Below are 26,215 nucleotides of genomic sequence, written 5' to 3'. Positions count from 1 at the left end.
CAACCCACTTTCTTTAAACTAATATGTTTCTGTGTTGATACTTAATTCTTTGGACTCCAACTTATTTCTGGTTAGCAGATGCTGTACTTGCAATTCATTACATTCATTCATTCATTCATTCAACAAGACATTAATGTCTGCTACATGTCTGTTACCTGTGAGGCACTGTGATAGGTACTTAAGGCAGACAGAAGAATAAGATCTGCTTTATGACCCCAGGAAACTCACAGTCTAGTAGAAGAAGCTAACCTGGATCTGCTAACTGTGATTTATATGAGCCAGCCAATCAGTCATTCATTTATTCATGTATTCATCAAGTATATATTGAGTTCCTACTGTGTACTGGGGATTCAATGAATGGATAAGAGTTAAAGTCCTTGCCATTGTGGAGTTTACAGTCTCCATGGGGAGAAGCTCAGGGGGTGATTGGGATCTGGGAAGATTCCAAGAGGATAGGTCATGGAGAAATTATGGGTTGTGACAGAAGATTCTCTTCTTCTTTGCCCACCTTTCTGTAAGCACTAACATCAATTTCTGGAACAGATATTGGTTACCCATAGCAACGTCTTAAGCAAGCAATGAAGAGTGGAAGAAAGCACATGTTCAATCCTAACATTAAATTATCCACACGGCCCTCTGAGTGTGCTGATCGGGAACATCAAATGAGCTCTTGGTTAATTAGAAATGCTCTAGTGCTTCATCACTAGAGTGGGTGTGTTGGTGTTGGAAGAGATCTTTAAAATTTTTATTTTGCCCTAAAATTTTCAAAATGTGTTATTTGCATAAACTAAGTTATTTATAATTTTGGAAGAAGAAAAGTACTTGGGTTTTTTAAAAGTTTAATACAACGATTCCTTATCCTCTAGTTATCTTAGAATGGAGTCCAAACTTCTTCACAAGACTTACAAGTGCTTATATGATATAAGCTCAGTCATCTCTTGATCCTAACCCTTTCCAATGGCTTCTTTTGCCCTCATTTTATCAAAAAGCTTTCATATTCCTTGGTAGACTTTGTTCTCTTTCTCTTGGGACATTTCACACGCTCTCCTTTCTTCCTCTCTGTGGCGTCCTTTCTTCCCATAACTCCCCTTCCCAAGTGTTCCCCTCGCCTGACTAACATTAATATCATTTTCTCCTCAGGCTCAGATGAGATTTTGCGTCTCCCAGAAATCTCTCTTAACCATAAACCCACAATAGGATGGTGTCCTTGCTGTGGTGTCCATACCCTCTTATGATTCCTCGTCACAGTTCTAACAATATGTTTTTATAATACTTTATTGAAATACTTCTTTCCCCTACTAGGCCACAACAACAGGACTGTGCCTATCGTATTCATAAGTTTATTTCTAGGGCCCACTACAGTAACTGCTAACTAAATATTAGTTGAAATAATGAACACATCAGGATTATCAGTGAATATAATTTATACTGAAAATAATTGCACCAGTCAGCTACTACTGCATAACAAACTACCTCAGAACTCAGGGGCATGAAATGGTAAGTGCTCATTCACACATTCACACCTATGCAGGTAGTTGTGGTAGCCCTGCTTCAACCTGCAGGTCACGGGTCAGTTGGAGCAACTGTCCTCCACACGTCTCCCACTTGTTTGGGACCAGCAGGTCTCCTGGGACAGGTTTCTCTAATGGTAATGGTAAAGGTGCAAGAGGAGAAGCCCAACCATACAAGGACATTTCAAGCCTTTGTTTGTTTCATGTCTATTAACATTCCAGAGTCAAAATAGGTCACATGGCCAAACCCAACATTAATGGGTAGGAAATATACTCTAACCACAGTGAGTGGATGAGGGGAATAGATAATGCTCAACAACAGTCCAACTTATTACAATCGTGAGGGCTCAATCTATGATCTAGCCAACATTTATTCAATAGAACTTCCCTTCTTCATAGACAATTATTAAGCAAATTTCACTCACAATGTACTATGCTAGGTTGCATAATTCATAATTAGAAAATACTTTGGAATCTGCCACCAGCAGCATGCATGGAGGATAAAACGTGTACAAATTATTGTTCTACAAGAAAGTGTAGGATATCCACAAAAAAGACTACGTAGCGTAATCATCATAGTAGAGATGTGAAGACTTTAGCATCAGGCAGAATCTTGGCTTCTGTCACTTGCCCCTTTCCCTATAAAAGGGATATGACAACAGCACCTATCTCCTAGGGTGGCCCCAAGATAAAGTGGCACATGGTGTGTGTGATGCCTAGCCCAGCGTAAGTACTCTGAGCACGTCCTTTCTCTCTTTGCATCCTTCTGCTCTATAATGCTCTCACTAAGGTCCAGCTACAAAGTGCATAGCCCATAATATGGGAGAAATTGCGGTGTCATTCCCTGCTTTGTTTTATCTCTGTTCTGGGGACCACTTTGACCTGTAGTTCATTGGGATGAAATCTTCAAAGAACAAGACCTCATTTCTTAGAGTCTATTATCGTAAACATCTAATTTGGATTGCTTTCCCCCAAGCACATTAACTATCATTTAATGACTTCAAAGAACTTCTAATACATCTGTTTATTTATGCCTTTGTGTGTTCACCTTGCCATCTATCCCTGGGTGGTCTCACCCATCACATATTTTCAATTCTCACCTTCAAGTATGTGATCCCCCCATCTATGTCTAAATCCAGAGACCCATCTCTATTTGTCAAGTCTGCTGGGACATGATCACGCCCCTCAGATTCGTCCACTGAAGGGTAAGGAGGCTGAAGGATTCAGCTACAGGATCCTGCCCACACTTCTGGACTGCACTTGCCTTCAGGCTAAGAAGGTTCCTGCAGCGTCAGAGAAGGCCTGGGTCAGAGAGTATGCAGACTTGAGCTCTGTTGGGCATAGTGCTGAAACATGAAAACACACCCTTAAATGGGCTTTTCCTTTTCTTCCTTTTCATTCTCCCTATTTCCTCACTTCTTCCTGGAAGAACATTCCAAACTACCCTAACCCAAGTTCTCATCTCAGGCTCTGCTTTCAAGAGAAGTCGAATTAAGACAGATGACATGAGGATATGGTTTTTAATCATCTCTCAGCTCTGTAATCTCAGTATTGGTTCCATTCCAAGAGGTCTCTTCTCAAGAGCACCTAAAAATAGTGTGAGTCACGCTGATTGGTCCATGCCCATCCTGAGTCGAGTCTGGTGGCCAGGGTATTGGAATATGGTGATTAGCCAAGGCTGAGTTACATGCTCACCTAGAGTTAGAGGTTGTGGTCAACTCCATCAAGGTCACACGTGCAGATGTATAGGGTATGCCTCCATGGAAAATCAGAATTAGATTACTAGAAGGAGAGAGAATAAATGCCAGGTAGATTAAAAGACAGATATTCATTAAGAAAGTCACCAAAGAGTCCCTTCATAGATGGGTACCACAGGTGACTCTGATAGCAGAAATGAATAAGGAGACCACAACATCTTTACCAGGGGAGTGATATTATTGGAAACTAAGGTTTGAAATGACCTTGAAAGTAATTTCATCCAAACTTCTCAAGTATTGAAGAAGTTCAGAAAGACATTAAGCCCACTTGTTTGATGTTGTCCAGCCAACAATTGCTAGTTCTGGATCAGGAACGCAAGACTCCAACCTACCAATGCTGGGCTAATTACACTGCAAACATTAAAGTGCTTATGATTATGCATCCCTCCCTTACACTGGCTGCTTCCTCAGTGAGACTGACAGCTCTGAATTGTAAGGACTGCAGAATTATGCTTCAAAAATACCACATGGTTAAAAAATGATAGACCTGGCTCTAAAACAGGTCCATTTCTAGATTTACTAATTCAGCCCATTAAGTCTAATCTGTGTCTACAAAGAAAAATTTTGACTCCTGATTTCCCTAGCTTGCAAAACTATATTTCTTTTCCTACACAGAGTGCCTGGGACAGTCCCTGACCCAGCTCTCAGCTTTCATGATGTACTTTCATGATAATTTAGGAAATAGTAGAGAAAGGAGGACAAAACAGATCTGGCTGGAAGCTTTCACAGCAGAAAAAGGTTTTTCTTTGCTTTTGAAGGACAGGTGGGCAATGGGTTGGCTGGGAAGGAGATGTGTATTGGGGGTGGGGAGACATAAGTACGAATGTTTGGGATGGGCACCTGGTGTTGCTTTAAGAACAAAGGAATTGAGCTGAATGAATAAATCAATCAGGGAAAACCTGATTAGGGTGAAAATGTAATATACATATGAACATCCTTGTCAGCAGAAAGTGTAGTCTGCAGAATGAGGCTATGGGGGAGGGGGGAGGGAGAAGGGGAGGAAAGGAAAGGAGAAGCTAGCTTTAAGAGACACTATCAAAGGAACAGAAACAAAAAGGAATTTGAGCTTTTTCTTAGAGTTATAAAGGCAACTGACAGAATGTAAAGCACAGGAATAGCACCATCAAATGCTGGGAAGAGGATAGGGAGGAGGAAGGAGAACATTAAAGCAAGAAATACAGTTCCAGGCTTCCCTGGTGGCACAGTGGTTGAAAGTCCGCCTGCCGATGCAGGGGACACGGGTTCGTGCCCCGGTCCGGGAAGATCCCACGTGCCGCGGAGCGGCTGGGCCCGTGAGCCATGGCCGCTGAGCCTGCGCGTCCGGATCCTGTGCTCCGCAACGGGAGAGGCCACAACAGTGAGAGGTCCACGTACCGGAAAAAAAAAAAAAAAAAGAAATACAGTTTCTAACATTGTACTTAGGGTAATGGAGGCCCGCAATAGAATAAATAAAAGAGGAAATTGTATGAAAAAGAGGCTGTTTCTGAGTAGTGGCTCTTAAAGTGAAAAGGGGGGAATATTCATTCCACCATGAGTTTTTCTGTGTTATTCGAATTGTTAACATGTGAACAGGTTGCTCTGAGATTTGAAAAATAAATCCTATATTTCAACAGCTTCCCCATTAGCATGGAGTGTGCCCCTCCACTGTGTCAGGCACTGTACTGGGATTTGAGAATTCAAAGATAGATAAGACAGAACAAAAGATTAAGTGTTAGAATGGAGAAATCTTTAGGGAGAAATACAAGACTGGCATTGGAGAGATTTCCCAAAAAGGTAAAATAGGAACTGGGTATTGAAAAATGAACAATTCAGGAAGGATACTCCAGGCAAAGAGACCAGAATATTCCAAATAGCAGAGGCATGGAATGCAATGAAACCTTTGAGCAACTTCAAATTATTCAATATCGGGGGTGCATTTGGCACTGGATTTTATGGTCGCAGGGACAAATAAGCCCAAATCATGAAAGATGCATTATGCCACACTTGAGGGTTTGAACTGTATCTTGAACTGTAGCCAGGGGTTACAAACTCAAATACATAGAACAATAGCTGGACAGATAATGAAAATAAGAGGAGAAGGGAAAAGACAAAGTGGATGAGAGCACAAGTCCCAGTGGGCACAAGGGGCAGCACATTGCTGCCTTCTGGGTGTTCAAACCCAGTGTCAGAGATTTTCTAGCTTTTCATTAAAGCTCAGAATCAAGATTTTCTGTGACTTTTTAAATGTTAGCAACTTTATTAGTCAGGCTATGCTGTGCTGTGCTGTGAAAACAAAGAGGCCCCCAATGCTCAATGGTATAACCTAATGACAGCTCTTTTCTCACTCCTACCAAGTCCAATATGGGTAGAACATCTCTCTTCCTTTTTGTACTTTTGTCAACAGAATCTCACGGTCTTCCAGGTCATTGAAGCAAGAGAGGAGGAAGGAAGCTGCTTCTTAACCACCTTGGCAGCAGACGTTCATTAGCTGGAATGAGTCACTTGCCCTCAATATAACTTAGAGGAAGACTAGGAAGTATCACAGCACCCAGGGGTATTGCATGAGCACTTAACTGACAGAGCAACTAATGCAAATTTTATTCTTAAATACCACATGACCCTATTTATAATGACCAGTGCTGGCAGAGAGGTGGCAGTTGAAGGAGACCTCTGCCCTAGTCAAAGATCAAAGTTTTGCAAAAAAAGTCACATTTTCATTTGCCAAAAAATAATTCCAGGAGCGATGTGAAGAGTTGACCGGAAAGGGTAATACTCTACAGGAAGGATAGTTTTTGAGATTGCCTTGAGAAGCAATATTGAGGACCCAAAACAGGATGGGAACAGTAGGAAGAGAAGAGAAGGATTAACTCTCTCACTTTACAAATAAACAGTAGGATGCCTAGACATCGTTTCTGTGAATTGCTCAAGGTTGCAAAGTTAATAAGCAGCTGTCCAGCACTCTTTTTGTTACATTGGTAGAATGGTAGAAAGGAAAACTAATGGAAATGTAAGATCTTTGAGAATTAGGCTTTGGGGAGCTTATCTAATGCAAACACTCAATACCATCAGATTATGTTCATAACTGATTTTAAATGTGAACCCCCTCAAAGATATTACTTTCTTCTTAACTTATAAGATCTTCCAGTGGGTAAACATCAAACAGATAATGTATTCTTTTTCTTTTTTAACCTTGATTTAGACTCCTTTCCTATTACCTTCTGGGAAATCGTCCACTTAAGAAAGAAATGTTTTTATCTTTCTCACCTCTAAACGTGTCCTAGCGCTGGAACAGTAAGCATTCTAATCTGCCTGGCTCCGGACCATCTGTAATGAGATTTTCTACTGGAGGATTCATCTCAGTCTCTAATGCTCAGAAGTAGTTAATCCATTTGAGCCTAAAGCAGAAAGAAAATAGAGAAAAAAGGAAAACTGTTGGAAAGAAGAGAGTGTTTGTGTGTGGGCGAGAAGAGATGGATTAAATGGAGCAGTGCTTTTCTGCCCTAAATCTTCAGAAAATGAGAACATAATGCATCTGTGTAAACGCATATTTAAAAAATTAATGTTAATTAAAAAGATCTAGTATTAATTAACTTTATAGCAAGCACTGGACTGGTCATTTTGCGTGATCACTTCAGCTCATCTGTGCTATTTCCCCATGCGCTGGTTAACGCTATCCCCATTTTACAAATGAGCAAACAGAGACTCAGAAATGTACCACATCACAATTTAAACCCAAAATCTGAATTTTTGCTTCTTTCAATATCTTAACAGTAACAGCCTTAATATTTGGATTCAATAAATGTTTATCAAGTATATACCTTGAACCCACGAACCCCAAAACTGACACAATTTATTTCATTTAATCCTTAAAATAACCTCGTGAGGTCATGTTATTCCAATTATTACAACAAAGGAAATTCAAGTGAAAACTAAGGAGAATGAGATGTCTGGTCTTTGTTCTGGGTGCCAGTGGAGATACGGGACTGGAATCAACTTTCTCAGGAAATGGGACTCTTCATTGTAGCATTTTTCTACTCTCTTTGGGGAAAGTCTTTCTGGTAATGAGTCTTTCTAAGTTTCCTAGTCTTTCCTGGTCTTTCTGTCTTTGCCTAGAAGACCTACTGAAAGAGAATATTTGAGAAAAATCATTTTGACAACCATTTGGGGACATATATGTCATCAGTGTGTATCTTTACAACAACAGCATAAGGCATACGTTAACAACTTCCAGTATATTGATGTCCTTAAGGGTCATTGCTTGGGTGAAAAAGTAAATAGATTTGAGGGTGAAGTTGGTCTCTGGGGTATCTTTGTTATGAGGGTTTGAGCAAACATCTGAAACTTTCTGATTCTCATATACAAATATCCTTGTTGGAACATAATCCACATGGATTAGACACCTGGATGATGTAATCACAAGGTCAAATATACAGTTAAAAATATATACTACAAATGTCAAGAAGTGGGAAAATGTGACCCAGAATCAAAACATAAAGTAGTCAATAGAAAGAGTTCTGAGATAATTCAGACGATGGAATTAACAGACAAGAATACTGAAACAGCTATTGACGTTATGTTCATGGAAAGGGTGAACATGTGAGTAAATGGGTGGGGAATCTTAGCAGGAAAATGAACATTATAGAAAAGAGCCAAATGGAAAATCTAGCACTGAAAAGTATAATACCTTATCAGAAGTATAATACCTTATCAAAATTCCCTGGATGAGTATACTGAGACCCTTATCTACTTATTGTACAAAATACAGAGAAAAGGGCGATAACATCTCCAGCTATCATTATAGATATGTATATTTTTAACTTTAGTATTACCATCTTTTGCTTTATAAAGTTTGGAGCCCTATTGTTAGATGTCTAACTTTGATGGTTAATTTTATGTCAACTTGGCTGGACCATGGGGTGCACATATATTTGATCAAATATTACTCTGGTGTTTCTGTGAGGATAGTTTTGGATGTTTAACATTTAAATTAATATACTGAGTAAAGGAGGTTGCCCTCCTTAATGTGGGTAGGACTCATCCAATCAGTTAAAGGTCTGAATAGAAAAAAAGGGCTGAGCCTTCCCTGAATAAAGGGGCATTCTTCCTGCCTGACTGCCTGATCTAATTCATATTGATCACGAGAGACACACCTAAAATAAAACTAGAGACAAGTTAGAACTACAGGTAAAAAACTGTGTCCATATTCTAAGCAATGGGATGTAGACATAGGCATACCACTATTTTTAAAGTTGAATTTAAAGCAAATAGCGTCAATAAGAGTGAAGATGTTCACTCCTTAATACTGAAAATTACAAGACCAGTATTTGACACATAGTGGACATCAGTTAACATTGCTTAAATGAATTAAAAATATAGCAGAAGAAATAAAGAACCATGATTTTTTTTTACATCTTTATTGGAGTATAATTGCTTTACAATTGTGTGTTAGCTTCTGTTGTATAACAAAGTGAATCAGCTATATGTACACATATATCCCCATATGCCCTCCCTCTTGCGTCTCCCTCCCACCCTCCCTATCCCACCCCTGTAGGTGGTCACAAAGCACCGAGCTGATCTCCCTGTGCTATGCGGCTGCTTCCCACTAGCTATCTGTTTTACATTTGAAGAACCATGATTTTTTAATGCTTCCATAAAGAAACAGGTCAAGAACACTGAAGAGCTGGAAAGTATGTAAACTATGTGAACAATAAAATTAATGTAATGTAAAATTTTATACCCAACAAATAGAAACTAACAGGTTTTATTTTTAATGTACACATGTCTCTCCGAAAGTTGACCATATACTAAGTCACAAAAGGAGTCTTATAGTCTTAAGAAATTCAAATAATCACTATTATATACACCAGTGTTTCTCAACGTTTATTGTGAAAAAAAATCATCTACTAAACTTGTTAAAACACAAGATATCTGCCTCAATCCCTAGAGATTCTGATTCAGTAGACCTGAGGTGCAGCTTTTTAACTTACATTTCTAACTCTTACCTGCTGACAATGGTACCAGTCCCTGGACCATAATTTGATAGCACATTCTCTGACAACAATTTACTCCAAAATCAGTGATGAAAAAAATATTTTTTAAATTAATATTTATTTATTTTTGGCTGCATTGGGTCTTCGTTGCTGCGCGTGGGCTTTCTCTAATTGCGGCGAGCGGGGGCTACTCTTCATTGCAGTGCGTGGGCTTCTCATTGCAGTGGTTTCTCTTGCTGTGGAGCATGGGATCTAGGCACGTGGGCTTCAGTAGTTGTGGCACGCAGGCTCAGTAGTTGTGGCTCACGGACTCTAGAGTGCAGGCTCAGTAGTTGTGGTGCACGGGCTTAGCTGCTCTGCAGCATGTGGGGTTTTCCCGGACCGGGGGCTCCAATTCGTGTCTCCTGCATTGGCAGGCGGATTCTTAACCACTGCACCACCAGGGGAGCCTGAAAAAAAAAAAAAAAAAAAAAATATATATATATATATATTTTTTTTTTTTTTTTTTTTTTTTTTTTTGCGGTATGCAGGCCTCTCACTGCTGTGGCCTCTCCCGTTGCGGAGCAGGGGCTCCGGACGCGCAGGCTCAGCAGCCATGGCTCACGGGCCCAGCCGCTCCACTGCACGTGGGATCTTCATGGACCGGGGCACGAACCCGTGTCCCCTGCATCGGCAGGTGGACTCTCAACCACTGCACCATCAGGGAAGCCCAAGGAGCGTGGTCTTTATGATTCTACCAACATATTTTACAAAAATAGGCAAAACTAACTTGTGTTGCAAGAAGTCAAGATGGTGGTTACTTTTACAGAGGAGGAAAAAGAGTGATTGAGAGGAGGTACAAGGGCAATTTCTGGGGCTGGTGATGGTCTGGTTCTATTTCCTGATCTATGTTTGTTGTGGTTATTAGCATATCTTCATTTTTTGAAAATTCATCCACCTTGCCTTAATAATTTATGCACTTTTCTGTATGCATGGTATACTTCCATAGGAAAAAAAATGCCAGAGAAAGACAAAATCTAAAGGATGCAGAAGAAGAAAATGGTAAAGATATGAGCAAAAATTAATGTGAGGAATAAACAAAAAGTATAAAGAAAATTAATAACCAAAAGTTGCTTTTTGAAAGAAGAAGAAGAAGGAGAAAGAGAAGCAGAAGGAGAAGAAGGCAAACTTGTAGCAAATCTGTTCAAGAATTTTTTTTTTAATTTAAAGAATAAATTTTATTCCAGAAATAAAGGAATATTTATTTTTAAAAAGAATATTTCTTGGTCCTTCCCAGCTCGTGCTATAGCTGTATTTATTTGAGATCTATTTTCAAGTGCTTTTAAACTATAGCTAAGTTTTATTTTCATCCTTGTCACTAATCTGAAAGGCAATGGTCTACTGTTTGGGACTCAACATTCTGGATTTGCATAATTAGAAAACACGATTTTCTTTAGAACCTCAAGATAAATATTTCAACACATTTGTCTTTTTCAGAATCATTACCAGTTTTGACACTGATGTCATGAAAAATACTAACTCTAAAATAGTCACAGATATTTAATTTAACCTGCAATACATTTGCATCTAATCAGCAATAGCTATGCATTTAGCTCCTGGATTTCATTTGTAATTTATTAATTCCATCAGCATATACTGAGTTTCCAGTAAATGCTGGCCACAGGTCTAGACCCTATGATGCAGCAGTGCATAAAACATGACTCCTTCCCTAAAAGAGCCCTCATTCTATGGGGCAAAGACATCAACATACATAAATAATTACATTACAAAGTATTACGTGCCACCATAGAAATTTGTGTGGGGTCATGTTGTGGCTCAGAGGGAAAAATAATTGTTTAGAGGATGAGCTGAGTACTGCAGGAAGAAGAATTAGCATGCTGTCCTCAGCAGGTAAATGGTGTGCAGGAAAGCTCAGAGATCATTACAGGAATGTTCAGAGGACTGCATTTGTGAAGGACCTGGCAGCCATGCTAAGACACTCAACTGCAGCCTACAGGCAGAGGACAGCCTAGAGGCTCCTAAATAGGTGGGAGAGAAGGTCCAATGTGATTTTGAAAGATAATGTTCTGTTCATTCTGTTCTCCAGGCCCTGTGCGTGTCTCACCATTACTAGTCTACACTAGGAATGTTCTTCCCTTCTTCCTCCTTATGGCCATGCAATGGTCGGTGATCAGTCGGCTGTTTAACTATCGGCTGCCTGTCAGCATAAAAGCCGTACATCCAAGCAGCTATTCCTGAGCCTCCGACATTGTTTCTCCCACCAGAGTATTTACATGTTGTCTTACACCTATGCTTTGACAAGACCCACCCCACTGAATTGTATTTCTCTATTAGTCATCCTCGCTGGACTTGGGATCTCTGATGACGGTAGGCTGCCTTTTTTATTTGTAGTCTCAGTGCCCTGAAGAGTTCTAAGTACATAGTGGGTGTTTGATCAAAGTTTGTTAAATGTACATGTCAATCATACAGTTTAAGCAAATGTCCTCTCAAATAACCATAGTCAGCCAGGCAAATTTTTATATCCTGAAATATCATTCAACAATAGTTTTGTCTGATGATGTTGAGTTCTTTTTAAAAATTCAGTATCTGTCTATATTGAAAGAAATTCATAAAGCTTTGAAAAGAAAGTCAAGAAAAAACTCTAACATTTACTGGACACTTAGTAGAAGCTGGCACTACGTTAGGAATACTGCATGCTGTGTGATGGTTAATTTTATATGTCAGCTTGGCTAGGCTACGTTGATTGATTAAACAGCAGTGTAGAGTTGCCAGGAATGTATTTTTCAGAGGTAATTAACATTTAAATTGGAAGATTTTGAGTAAAGCAGATTAGCTTTCCTATAGTAGGTGGGCTTCATTCAATGAGTTGAAGGCCTTAAGAGAAAAGACTGAGGAAAGACTTCTGCCTTCCAACTCAAGCTTGCAATATCAAAAGCATGGGCTCTTACCAGAAATTCCAGCCTGCCCTGCCAACTTTGGACTTGTCAGGACCCACAATTGTGTGAGCCAGTTCCTTAAAATCTCCCCGACACATCTCTTCTCTCTTTCACTCTCCCGGTTCTGCGTCTCTGGAGAATTCTGACTAAATCAACATGATATCTTTTAACCATCACTACCAACTTGTGAGAGCAGTATTTTCATTTGTCACACAAGGTCACTGAGACTCAGAAAGTTTAGGCATCTTGCATAGTGAGTGTGGCAGACTACTATTCACCAATACCCGTTTTTCCCAGGGTGACTAATGATTCTGGTTTGCTTGAGACTATCCTGGTTTTTGGATACGAGGCACCTTCAGTCCCAGGAATCCACCCCCAGCCGCCATCAGGTCATCTGGGAAAAGTGTAGTCCCTGCCCCTTGGCGAGGCCATGCAACTCACTTTGGCCAGTGCAACAAGAGCAGAAATAGGCTGCGGGTCGCTTCTGGGTGGAAGTTTAACTACCAGTGTTTAACTCTCCAGCTTCCTCTGCCGCAGTGGTGACAGCTGATGAATGTGTTGCATCGGATGTGGAGGCTGAGACGTCATGGAGGACGACTGCCCTGGAGTAGCTCCTGGATCACCACTTATTACTTTGTGATCAGCCATGGAGATTTTTGTGTTGTTACTTCAGACTATGCTGCTCTACCTTGAATGGTGTAGTGGAAGTCTCTGCAATTTTTCCATAGCTATTCTATAATCAAGAGAAGGCGGTTTTGTTTATTTTACAAAACATAATTTTGTAAAATATGTTGGGGAAGAAAACATATATTTTTGCATACAGCGAGAAAGGGACTAGTAGAAAAACAGAGACCACAGAGCCAGAGAAAGGAAGTGTTGGAGGGCAAGTGTAGTTAAAAGATGTGGTTAAAGAATGTAGTTAGAGAAGGGAGTGTGGAGAGAGCATGGGCTTACACCAGGGTTGGAGGACTGACAGCTCTTTCTCTGAAGGTCTGGGGAACAGCTGAGAGATAGTGACCCTCTTAGGATGAGGGAGGAGAACTTGCCATAAATACCAGTGTGCTTAGATGAGCACTGGATGGGGAATCCTTGGTAAAAAGCCCTTAACTAATTCTTTTCTTTGTGAAAGTCTAGGAGGTAAAGGTGCAGACAATGTGTTCTCTGATATTTGACATTTTATGACTGGCAAATATGACCCTGGTATCACCACATATATACCCCCTAGATGTCCTTTATCACTGGAAGGCAAAGGAGAAAGTTTAAGATCAGTTCACAGAGCAGACACACACAAAAGATATGAACAGCTGTGTTATAGGGATTTTTAATCAGCAGAATTCATTATGGTAACTGAGTGGCTCTGTAGAGTTCCTGATTTCCTGCTTATCCCATTAACTACAATATATTTGAATCATAAATGACTTGACTTTTAGTTTGTCGACAAGAGTAGACGCCTAGTTAAATAATTACAGACAGTAAATGCTCTTTACTGCTAGTGAGGAAGATGTGAGGCAAAACGATGTGAAGACAACACAACACCAGCAAAAGCCCTGTGGCTCTTTCATCCAACAGTTGGGAGAGAGTCCATGTCTGGAAGAAGACAGCTTTATTTGTCTTAATCTGAGAACCCCATCTAAAGGCAGGTGTCTTTCATTGTCCCCTTGCTGCCAGCACCCAAATAGATTTGAGTTTCTTCTGTTGTTTTTGCATGTTAACAGCATTTTTATTTACTTATTTATTTATTTATGGCTGCGTTGGGTCTTCGTTGCCACGCACGGCCTTTCTCTAGTTGCAGTGAGCGGGGGCTACTCTTCATTGCAGTGCGCAGGCTTCTCATTGCGGTGGCTTTTCTTGTTGCGGAGCATGGGCTCTAGGTGTACGGGCTTCGGTAGTTTTGGCTCGCGGGCTCAGTAGTTGTGGCGCATGGGCTTAGTTGCTCCGCGGCATGTGGGATCTTCCCGGACCAGGGCTCGAACCCGTGTCCCCTGCACTGGCAGGCGGATTCTTAACCACTGCACCACCAGAGAAGTCCCTTAACAGCATTTTAATTAAAAATGTTCTAAAAATGTAGTTGAATTTTTCACACTATGTGCTTTTATGTTGGGATATGCACATGTACTCAGGTTGAATTCCTGGATGTCAAAGTTGGAAGAGTTCTTTCTAGATGGGCCAACATACTCGGAGAGTTCAGTATTTCATCTAAAGTCAAGTAGCCGTTTATTTGCCAATGCTCGATGCCTGTGCGCTTCCATGCCAGGGGCTGGAGATGGAAGAGGCATGTAGCATGTTTTCTACCCAACTCTGAGGCTAGTGCTGTAGTATCTTAACTGAGAACCAGTTCTCTGGGCCAGGAAGAGAGAGCCACTGCCTAAATTAGGTGGTGTCAAAAGGAAATTTGGAACATGGAAAAAAAAACTTGAACACAGCAGAGAGAAGGGCATTTCAAGCAGAGGGGGATCATATGCAAAAGCCCACAGCTGAAAAGAGCGTGGTTTTCTTAGGAGGTAGAGGATTTTGACTATGTGTGAGAACTCTGACTACCCATTGCAATAACCTGAGAAACGTTAAAGCATACGGATGCTGGGATCATCCTCAGACCTTCCTGCCTTATTGACACGTAGGTTGAGATTCAAACTTCCTCATACTTCTCAACAATAAACATTGAGTATATAGGGCTTCCCTGGTGGCGCAGTGGTTGAGAGTCCGCCTGCCGATGCAGGAGACATGGGTTCATGCCCCGGTCCGGGAAGATCCCACATGCCGCGGAGCGGCTGGGCCCGTGAGCCATGGCCGCTGAGCCTGCGCGTCCGGAGCCTGTGCTCCGCAACGGGAGAGGCCACAGCAGGGAGAGGCCCGCGTAGAAAGAACAGCCCTCCCAAAAGTCCCAGCTATGTATAAAACTTTGAAGGTCTTCTTATCGACGCCTGTGATTTTACAGAAAAAGAAGATGAGAACTAAAGGGAATTGATCTGCTCATAAACATACCAAAAATTTCAATCAACGCTGGCATTTTCTGAAAGACATGTTTTGCCCTCTCCATTTATAGGATTAAGTACATTAATTGGGGCCCCATAAGTATTAGCTGATAAACAATATTTATTGTAGAGCATAAAATATGTAATCTGATAACCAGCCACTTTTAGCCAATACCTATGTTCTAGGTCAGCTGTGCTTTTCTTGGTCTTGACTTAACCCCGCTTCTCTTCGAAAAAGTTGTTTCCACTGTGTATTGGTCAGCTCGGCCTGACAGAGCAAAATACCACAGACTGAGTGGCTTGCAAAACAGGCATTTATTTTCTCACAGTTCAAGCCCGTGTATTTCACAGTGGATACAAGCAGATCTTTCAGCACAGGACTTTAAAAGGAGGCAAGGGTTAATTTCATTTGGATTATTGATTGTGTGATTTACCAGCTGTAGATGATCGCCTTCCACTTGATGGATTAGGGTGTGTTTTGCTTAAACACACCTTTGAAGTCTGGCTCCTGCCCGACTGGCAGGAAGCAAGATGTGAAATAGATTCTATACACAACAGATCCATTTGGCTTTTCTTTCCTGGATGATGGAGAGTTTAAAAATAAGGCTTGAGTTATGAAATGCTTCAAGTATTCAATACCAGACTGTTTAAGAAATTAAAGATTCATAGGGCTTCCCTGGTGGCGCAGTGGTTGAGAGTCCACCTTCCGATGCAGGGGACACGGGTTCGTGCCCCGGTCCGGGAAGATCCCACATGCTGCGGAGCGGCTGGGCCCGTGAGCCATGGCCACTGAGCCTGCGTGTCCAGAGCCTGTGCTCTTCAACAGGAGAGGCCACAACAGTGAGAGGCCCGCGTACCGGAAAAAAACAAAACAAAACAAAACAAAAATAAGGCTTGAGTTATGAAATGCTCCAAGTATTCAATACTAGACTGTTTAAGAAATTACAGATTCATAGCAGGCAACACAAAATAGAGAAATCATTCTGACTTGGGAATAAACAAAACAGATTTCTAATCCTGACTCCCTCCCATACTCTGAAAGAAGGTGGAATTGCATGTCCTCTTTGAGGCTCAATTTCCTTATCTGCAAATTGAGGTAATAATATTAACTTCATTTGTACTATGAGGATAAAATATATTCATTCAACCCTCCTGGATACCTAACCAGTAGCAGTGTTTTAAATATTTAAAAACTAGTAAAATACGGGCACTGCCCAATCAGAATAGATGCTGCCCATTAAAAAACAACACATACACACTACTATATATAAAACAGATAATCAACAAGGACCTACTGTATAGCTAAGAAACTCTACTCAATACTCTGTAATAACCTATATGGGAAAAGAATCTGAAAAAGAATAGATACACGTATATGTATAAGTAAATTACTTGGCTGTACATCTGAAACTAACACAACATTGTAAATCAAATATACTCCAATGTGAAAAATAAATTTAAAAAAAATTAAAAAAAAACAAATAAACAAAAAACTATAGGTAAATTTCAGCTGACTACAGCCCTGGCCTGAATGAGCGTAAGAATAAGTGCTGGAAATACAGAAATTAATGGGACAGGGTCCATAGCTTCCACACCTCGAGACACTCAAAGTACTTGAGAGAAATTCAGACACATGAGAAAATCAATGCAATATAGTATTCTAGACAGCAGGAGAGATGCCGTGTCACGGGTGAGAGTGCCTGGCACAGATCTCGTTACATAGCAGGCAGTCTTCCCTCCACACTGGCCTCAGTAGGGAAATCAGTCTTGCATGGCGAGATCAAGTATCATTTCATGTAACATAAATGGGAGGAAGAGAGAAAAATAAGGAGGTGGAGAATACTCACTTAGATTTTGAATAAAAGGAAATCCATTAAAAAAGTTGAACCATCCAAGTCTTTCCCTTGCACCATAGTGTATTAGCAGGTTACTCCCCACTCACATGTAATTTGCCACTGTTACCCAAACACAAATTGTCTCAATAATCTAAAAATACTAATAACCTTTGATTACTAGTGATCCAGGCATTGCACTATTTTATATACATCATCTCGTTTAATCCTCTTTGAACCCACAATGAAGGTACTATTTTCTCTTGTTTATCAGATGAAAACTGAAGGTCAGAGAGGTAAGGTGAATTGGCCAAGGTCACTTGACAGAAGCCATTAAAGATGACTCCGGGGAACTTCTCTGGTGGCTCAGTGGTTGAGAATCCGCCTGCCAATGCCGGGGACACGGGTTCGAGCCCTGGTCCAGAAGGATCCCACAGGCCATGGAGCGACTAAGTCCGTGTGCCACAGCTACTGAGCCTGCGCTCCACAGCCCGCGAGCCACAACTACTGAGCCTGCGTGCCACAGCTACTGAAGACTACGCGCCTAGACCCCGTGCTCCAAAACAAGAGAAGCCACCGTAATGAGAAGTCCACGTACCGCAACAAAGAGTGGCCCCCGATCACCGCAACTAGAGAAAGCCTGTGCGCCACAGTGAAGACCCAACGCAAACAAAAATAAGTAAACAACTAAAATAAATAAATTTCTAAAAAAAAGAAAAAATGGCTCCAGGTCACCATAGTGGATAGACCCAATGACCTCCTAGAGGTTTCAGGGCAGCCTAATCCCTTGCCTTTTTCTCATATAATGAGGATCTGTTGAATCAAAAGACGAAGACTCTTCTCTAAAATGGGGCAGAAGACAGTGTGATTCCAACCTTAAAGAGGAACCGTGTCCTACTAGGAAAAGTTGTAAGGAAATAAATATGTTGTTGTATCAGAAATGATGACTTAATTCCTCCCATTATGTGAATACACAGGAAGGGAGAGAGGGAGGGAGGGAGAGACAAAAAGATTTGTTAGGAATGGGGGGATCTTATTATTATCCTTGTATGTAAAGTGATTTATAATCTGCCCTGCTCCAAAAACTTATCTGAAGTGCTACCAACTTGGACTTCTTGGGTTGAATGCAGCACAGAGATATGCCTTTTAAATAAAAGTGCTACTAAATAGGAAAAAAGCACTCTTTATGGTTGCATGCTCAGACACCAAGATAAGTCCAGAAACTCTTCATCTTACGGTCTGTTGTGGACGTCAGGATGCTGCCGGCAGGTAGCAACGCAAGAGCACTGCCTCCTATTAATTCTAATCCAGATGTAAAACCAAAGTCCATTGCCACGTATAGGGCGGAAGACGCAAAGAGCAAAGCCGAGCTAGAGCTGGCACAGTAAACAGCGGCAAGAAGAAATAGGGTTGGGAAAATATTGGGGGGAGAATCCCACCAAAGGCCGGCTTGGCTGAAGGTGTAGGCTTACCATCTGAGGTTTCTTGCCGCAAGAGGTTTTCCGGTTCAGCTTGTGGACTTTGTCAAGCCTGCTGCCCATCAGCTGATAGCAAAGGGGAAACCAACAGTACCAGGAGCTTCCATTCCCAGCTGATTCCTCCCTTCATCGAAGTGATGAAATGATGGGAACATTCTGTCTTTTGGCTGTATTGTATAATACTAAAATTGCACAAGCAGGGATGAATAATGATGAGCAGTTACATTCACACACATTATACCAAACAATGAGCGCCTTCCAAAGCGGTGTGAAGCTGCTTAGAGTAAACATTCCAGCTACAATGAGTCTATTCAAATAAGATAAAAATGAGCACTAGAAAATAACGGACTGGCCTTAGAAACAGAAGCCCAGAGCGTGCTTCAGACCTGAGCTTTCTGGCAGCACCCGCAGAAGAGATGATGGGCATAACTGCCAATTAAAGGGAAACATCATTACACCTGGCAAAAGGAAATCGTACTGATGGAAAAACCACTACATGCCAGAAACTGGCTACTTTATGCAATCATCTCATCAGACCCATATTTTAAAAAAGAAGATGGACCATTTATCCCAAGTCAGAACAGCAGTAAAGGAAGAGATAGATTTGAGAGAGCATTCTGATTGTAATGTCTACCTGCTTTACATCACACAGAGGCTGTCTCTTCACAGGGCTGTAACCCAGCCATGACACAAAAACCAGCTTACAAAGGTTAATTCAGTTATCCTAGTTGTCTTAATCTCATTGACTTTCAAAAGCCCATCTGTTAATTCACTTAACAAATATTCATTCAGTTTCTAATATTTGTGCAAGGAATACATGGATGAATAAGACAGTTTTGCCCTCTACCCTCAAGGAACTTAGAGTGTAGTGGAAGGAGAGACACAATGAATCAATTAGAACAGATAAGAAAAGTATGCTTTTCCTGATGATGGCAAAAATGAAGGAGAAGATGGAGATAACAAAGGAGGAGGAGGGGGAGGGGAAGAGGAAGGGGAAGACTTTCTGGGGTCTCTCATTTGCTTAATTTTTCATTTGGATTCCAGCAACAAATATACAGGCTCAAGCTCAAAACACTATCTCAGCATAACTACGTGACTTCAGGTGGGACAAAATTCTCAAATATATCGCCCCTACTTTGCTTGGCTTGGGCCAAAAGCTTTCAGAAACCCTCTCTGTGAACCGGTCTTGTGAACAGGAGGCTGTGTCGTGACTGAAGCAGAACCTGGAATAGATGAGGATGAACTTCAGTTGAAGACAAGCTTGAGACACGGAGGACAGTCTCCTGGCTGGCGTCACCTTCTCACCCCTCAGCTGCTGCTGAGCACGGGAGCATCTGTTCCTCGGTGGGGAAGGATATAGCAGAGGTCAGAAGCAAGTGAACAAACACGACTTTGACAAGAAGAAAACCCAATTTCTTTCCTGGCACCCAGGCAGCTGCATCAGTAATGGCAAAGGGGATGGATAACCAAGATTCATTTGCCGCTTGAGAAAGTGCACACAGAATGGTCAACACACTTGTTTGCTTTTAATAATGATTAGACGCAAAGTGGAGAATGTAAAGCTCTTGAAGCTGAAAGAAAACAGTTGACATTCTACCCGCTGTGAATTCGCAGTGTTTTTATTTCCACAATCTCTTTTGGGAAGAGTCCAGAAACAAGCTGGAAAGCAGTGAGTTCTTAGAGCCCTGCAGGGAGATGGGCTGCCTCCCTTCCTCAGAGCAGCCAGAATGCTGATGTGTAGTGTCATGGCTCTGACCCTAGCGCCAGCCACCACCCGCACCCCCCGGGAAAAATGGTACCCGGCTGAATCTTGAGTAGACAGAACTGCCTTTTAATTCTGGGTCTACTCCCTGCTGACTGTGTGACCTTGAACAAATTACTTGACGTCTCTGAGATAAGATGAGTCCAAAATCCATGGTAGCAGTGGCGCTGGAAAGAAGAAATTACAGAAGTGGGAAGCAAAGTAATAATAGTATGCAATTAACTGCCTCGCAGTTGGCTTACTGCCGTCCATTTATCAGTTATAATAATCCTTGTACCTAAGATAAACATCTTTAGCTTGATCTTATAGAGACTGAGACTCAGACAGGGTCAACAGTTGCCCAAGGCCACATAGTCAGTGGTACGGTCAAGATTCGAGCCCTAGTTAAAAATATTTTCCCTTGTTCCATCCACCCTTGTCTAATGTTCCTGCTTTGGGACTTGGTCACTGATTGAATGTGGAGGGAGTGGGTGAGAGGGAGGGGCCCAGGATACCTCTCAGGGTTCTGGGGTCAGTGGGGCAATTCTCTGGGAGGACGGGAAGGAGAAATGCAAAGACCACATGGGCACCTAGGGTGTGTTTTGCTGTCTGACGGATAGCCATGTCTCCGTCCTCCTCTTTATTTCCCTAGCTCGCTTCTCCTTTACCATCAGCCTTCCCCAAAAGTTAGCTGTGCTTCTGGTCTCTATTGAGGCAACTCCCGCTGTCTCCTCAGTGGAATGTAGCCTGGTTTGTACGTTCATCACTCTACTAAAGGTACTCAGCGTCCCCAATTATTGGAATATCTTTTCCCTTTAGGTTGCCTGAACCACACTGTGCTTTTCTCTTTCTATCTCTCTGACTCTTCCGATGTCAGTCACCGTCTGTAGCTCATCATCCGGCAGCATTTGATCATCATCTCTAGGGTTTTGTTGTGAGCTCTCTCCTCTTCTCTCCCTTCTCTCCTTTTTTCTCTTCCCTTTTCTTCTGTTCTCTTCTCCACTCCTCTACCTCCCCACACGCTCTTACTAAGTGATCTCATGCACTTCTATGAAGGCAATTATTCAATTACATGCTAAAGGATCCCGAACTCTGACTCCTTGTCATGTCTAATTTACTTTTCCATCGTACAGACACAATGGACCCTCTAAAAGGCAAATCTAATCATGGCTGCCCTTAGCCCCAAACAGATCATGGCTCCTCATTGCTTAGAATAGAGTCAGTCCCTGAGATCTGGGCCAGGAGTTGCAGAACGGCCATATACCTCCCCACGTGCTCCCTTGCACTTTGCACTCTAGCCAGCTCGGTCATGTTGCACACCAGGACACGTGCATGTACCTTTGCGCTTCATGTGTGCTGAAACCCTCTTTATCCCCATCTTCATCTGGCTAAATGTCTTTCAGGTCTCAGCTTTAAGGTCATTTCTTCTGGGAAGACTTCTGCCCCCAACTTTCTCCAAGACTTGGTTAGGGCCCTACGTGTGCTTTCTTAATCATCAGAATCCTTTTCCCAACACAAGTAATTGTCTATTGTTTCCAACCAAGGCAACTGTACCTTCTTTTATAACAGGGATCGGGCATTCCCATCACTGCCTCCCAGTGCCTGTCTGGAGTGAGAGGTCAACATCATTTTTTAATTTAAAAATAAATAGGACAATAATCAGTAGATGTTAAGGACTGAATTGTGTTCTCCCAAAATTTGTATGTCGAAACCCTAACCCCAAATGTGACTATATTTAAAGCTAGGGTTTTTAGGGAGGTAATTCAGGTTAAATGAGGTTATAAGAGGGGGGCCTAATTCAATATGACTGGCGTCCTTAGAAGAAGAAGAAGAGAAACCAGGAAAGTGTGTGGACACAGAGAAAAAGGAAAGTGTGTGAACAGAGAGAAAAACGTCATGTGAGAACACGAGAAGCTGGCCAACTGAAAACCAAGGAGAAAGGCCTCAGGCGAGACCAAGTCTGGGAGCACTTTGATCTTGGACTTTCAGCCTCTGGAACTGTGAGATAAATTTTTGTCTTTTAAGCTACCTCATCTGTGGCATTTTTTTTAATGGAAGCTCTGGCAAACCATTACAGTTAGTAAATGGATATAGAAGTCTGACAACGGGAAAAGGGCTCCGAATCAGAGACGTGCATTGGAGTTCCCTGTATTGAGATGATGACTGAAGCCAAAGAAATGGCTGAAATGACCCAGGCGATGTGTGTGAAGTGGAGAAGTCCTCGGGAATGCTGATGGTTACAGGTAGAGCAGAGAAGGAGGGTCCCTTGGAGAAGACTGAGCCGTAGATTCCAAGGTGATAGGAGTGAAACCAAGAGGGTATGTCATGTTAGAAGACAAGGGAGGTAAGGGTTGGGGTTAGTGGCACCTGAATCCCCAGGAAAGGCACAGAAGCATGTCCTGAAGAAGGCTGATGGGAAGGACATGGCTGCCTCGGAGTGGGTGGTTTCAGTGTTTGCTCTTCTCCCAAAATCCTGCCAGACACTTTCACACCACTAAGCCTTTGCCCATGCTCTTCCTTGTACGTGGAATACCTCTCTCTGTTGGTTTTCCTAGCAAATTTAAACGCATCTTTCAATGTGTGCTCACTCAGTCCACAAATACTTGTTAAATGTCTATAATGTCATGGATATTGTTTCAGAGTCACTTAAATGTCATTTCCATCATGAGGCCAATTTCGTGCAGATGGAAAGTCCTGTTTCTCTGTGCAGTCATAAAATCCCATCACAGCTTCCAACCCCCAATCCACTGAAATATGGACAACTGTTTACTCACTGTCTCTAGAATAAATTCTTGTTGTTGTTGTTGTTGTTTTTCGCTGTGCCGTGCGCTTGCAGGATATTAATTCCCCAACAAGGGATCAAACCCAGGGCCCTGGCAGTGAAAACGCCAAGTCCTAACTACTGGACCGCCAGGAAATTCTCTTCTAGAATAAATTCTTGACAGTAGGAAATTTCTTTTATTTATCTCTGAATTTTTTATGGGTTGAGCTGTGTTTCCCTAACATTCATATGTTCAATACTTAAAATGCAACTTTATTTGGAGATAGGGTCTTTACAAAAGTAATCAAGTTAAAGTGAGTTCATTAGGTTGAGCCCTTCCAATTACAACTGATATCCTAATAAATAGGGGAAATTTGGAGACATACATGCACACAGGGAGGATGTCATGTGAACATGGGACCCAAGCAAAGGAACAACCAGAAACTAGAGGAGTGATCTGGAATAGATCCTTCCCTCACAGCCCTCGGAAGGAGACAATTCTTTTGACACCTTGATTTCAGACTTCCAGCCTCCAGAACTGTGAGGCAATGAATTCCTGTGCTTATCCACACAGTTTGTGGTACTTTGTTATGGCAACCCTGGAAAGCTAGTGCGGAATTTATGACACTGCGCTGTCTTTAAGTCAATTTACCTACTGACTCTGCCTTTTTATTTCTAAAGAAAATGTTTTTGACCTCTTATTTCATAACAGGAGTTGAGGAGGTAATGATGACCATCCATGGTTCCTGTTACAAAAGTGGTTACATTTACCTTGGTTGGAAAAAATAAACGTCATGTTGGGAGTATCGCTGAATGGAGGAATGAATTGAGTCTACACATGTAAGGCAAAGAACTTTCCATCCTTCTCCAGTTGTTATCGGTTAGAGAAAGAAAGGTCAGTTACCTCTCTCATGATAAGAATGGCAGTCTCATTTTATACTCACCAATTAATTAACTTTATAAATTGGGCAGAGTTTCCTCCAAAAAGTTCTGCAGTGATCCTGTCCAATTCCTACAGGTCAGAGCTTTTCTGGTTCCAACATCTACCCAATCAGCTCTTCCTAAAATTTGGAGAGATTGTAAATAATGGGGGTAGAACCACTCACAGAGGCATGAAATGACGGCCAAATTGCTCTTCAATTTTTAAATTGCTTTGACATAAGCGGCAACTTTGAAAAGGACAAGCTTAGTACGTGTCAGACCACCAGTGTACTGCAAGAAGATTTCAGGGAACATTTGACGTATGACATACCACGGTGTAACTGGCAGCTGAAATGCGGCCACAGGAGAACCTGGCAGTAACGGGAATTACTAAAGTGCTATGATTTGAGATGAATGGTTTACTCTCTTCTCCTCCTCCAATTGCAGACTCTGCTAACCAACAATTTGAGTTTATCTATTTATCCCCTGTACCAGGAGTGTCCTAAGGGAGAGCTAAAGAGTTCCTAGGAGATAATCTCATCCTTTGCTTCCTTCCTACCTGATTGCTTTCCACATTTACTAATTTTAAAAATACCTACCGTAAGGTTCTCTCTGTGCTAAGTTATGTGGACACAAAGGCAAACGTGACCCAGCGTCTGATCTCAAGCATCTCATAGTCCAGTTGGGAAGCAAAATAGTAAGTTTTCTCCCACTCTTGCCTCTGTGCGCCTGTGGTGAGGGGCACGTAATTGTGTTACAGCATCATTCATCTACCACTTTACGTGTGGTAGAGCTACGGGGAGGTGAATCCACCGGACAGCACATTCCCTGCCGCCTGGAGACACCTATGAGAATAAAGATGATCTCTAAAGAAAAGTGGTGATGAACTCCATACAGAAAGATATCAACAGTACCAAGTCACTTGTCCCTGTACTGATATACCTGGGATTCTCTAGTCGGCATTCTTTTTTTTTTTTTTTTTTTTTGCGGTACGCGGGCCTCTCACTGTTGTGGCCTCTCCCGTTGCGGAGCACAGGCTCCGGCCGCGCAGGCTCAGTGGCCATGGCCCACGGGTCCAGCCGCTCCACGGCATGTGGGATCTTCCCGGACCGGGGCACGAACCCATGTCTCCTGCATCGGCAGGCGGACTCTCAACCACTGCGCCACCAGGGAAGCCCTCTAGTCGGCATTCTTACAATAAATTTTTGGTTTTGGTTTTTTGGGTGTTGTGGTTGTTTTGTTTAATTTACATTAGGCTGACTTTTTTTTTTTTTTACATTTCAAATTGAAAGAACCCTGGTTAATATGAGGATTGTACTGGAAGTTGGGATAAAAGCTTTCGGAACCAAATTGTGCAACTGGCTTCGTCCAGATAGGATAGGGGAATCGTCATCCCTCCTTCCATCCTCGGCAGGGATGCTGCAAACATTTTGTTGCAAGATAGCACAGCATCTGGCTACAGGTTTCTTGTAGTATCTTGGGAGCACAGTCTTGTGCCCCCCCAAAACTGGAACTTGAATGACTGGGTAGAAAACTGTCAGCATATGGGGTTGTAGGCTCTGTTTCTGAGTCTTCAGTAAACTTCCACCACAAGGAGACAAATTGGCCCATCTGAAGGCAGAAAGAAAACTGTATCCATCTTGGTATAAGAAACACTTTCTTGACGGCCTCAGCAATGCGAAACGGTAAAGGTCAGACAGTAAGGTATCCTGTAGGATTGCAAAACTAAGTTTTCTACCCCATGATAAAGTCAGCAGGAGCAAAATCAGGGCAGTGAGAACTGTGACCAAAGATGAGTTTCTGAGGCCAAGGAGGATGGCCAGAATGCCAGGTCTATTGATAAGCAGTCAAAAGGGTAAGGTCCTGCTTCAAACATAATGACCAGACATAGTTGCTGGCATCAGTCCTATAGTCTTTAGAAAATGAAACAGTCAGATAGCTGACTGGGATTTTAAGGGATATTTATGGCAACAAATATCATACAACAAGGCCTGGATTGCTAGTCCCTAGAATAAACCCCAGGCTCATTAAAGTATGTCAAGTAAAGGTTCAGCCTCAGATTGGGAATTCTCATAGTACTGCTCCTCTTAGAAAAGGCCAGGAATGATGCTAGGTGAGAGACTTCACCCAGTAGGCAGGTCCTGTGGCAGCCACGTTGACTGAATGAGGAACTTAGTCTATTGCAGACAAGACAACAAAGGATGAGCATTGCTATCTCTATGCATTGAAGTATTGTGGCCACTGCATTTCACTTCCTCTTTCTCCTTTTTCTCCATGGGATTCTTATTTTGACTATTCTCTTTTACCTCAGACGTGTATACTACAGGAAGCAAATAG

General features: G+C 42.0%; 1 long non-coding RNA gene across 6 annotated transcripts in view; it reads right to left on the bottom strand.

The window, feature by feature from the left end:
* Positions 1-18,676, bottom strand: part of LOC137209808 (uncharacterized) — a 41,760-nt gene extending 23,084 nt beyond the window's left edge. For 4 of the 6 annotated variants that reach the window (XR_010936109.1, XR_010936111.1, XR_010936112.1 and 1 more), the window contains exons 1-3: positions 18,450-18,676; positions 6,512-6,642; positions 3,207-4,595 (exon numbers count right to left, since the gene is read on the bottom strand). This is a non-coding gene — a long non-coding RNA (uncharacterized lncRNA). Of the gene's footprint in view, positions 1-3,206; positions 4,596-6,511; positions 6,643-9,249; positions 9,687-18,449 lie in introns of all 6 variants that reach the window. The other 2 variants (XR_010936110.1, XR_010936113.1) reach the window with 2 other exon arrangements.
* Between the last annotated feature and the right edge of the window lie 7,539 nt (positions 18,677-26,215).

The sequence above is a fragment of the Pseudorca crassidens genome, chromosome 17, assembly GCF_039906515.1.
Source record: "Pseudorca crassidens isolate mPseCra1 chromosome 17, mPseCra1.hap1, whole genome shotgun sequence".
NCBI lineage: Eukaryota > Metazoa > Chordata > Mammalia > Artiodactyla > Delphinidae > Pseudorca > Pseudorca crassidens.
This window is presented reverse-complemented; position numbering and strand designations above follow the sequence as displayed.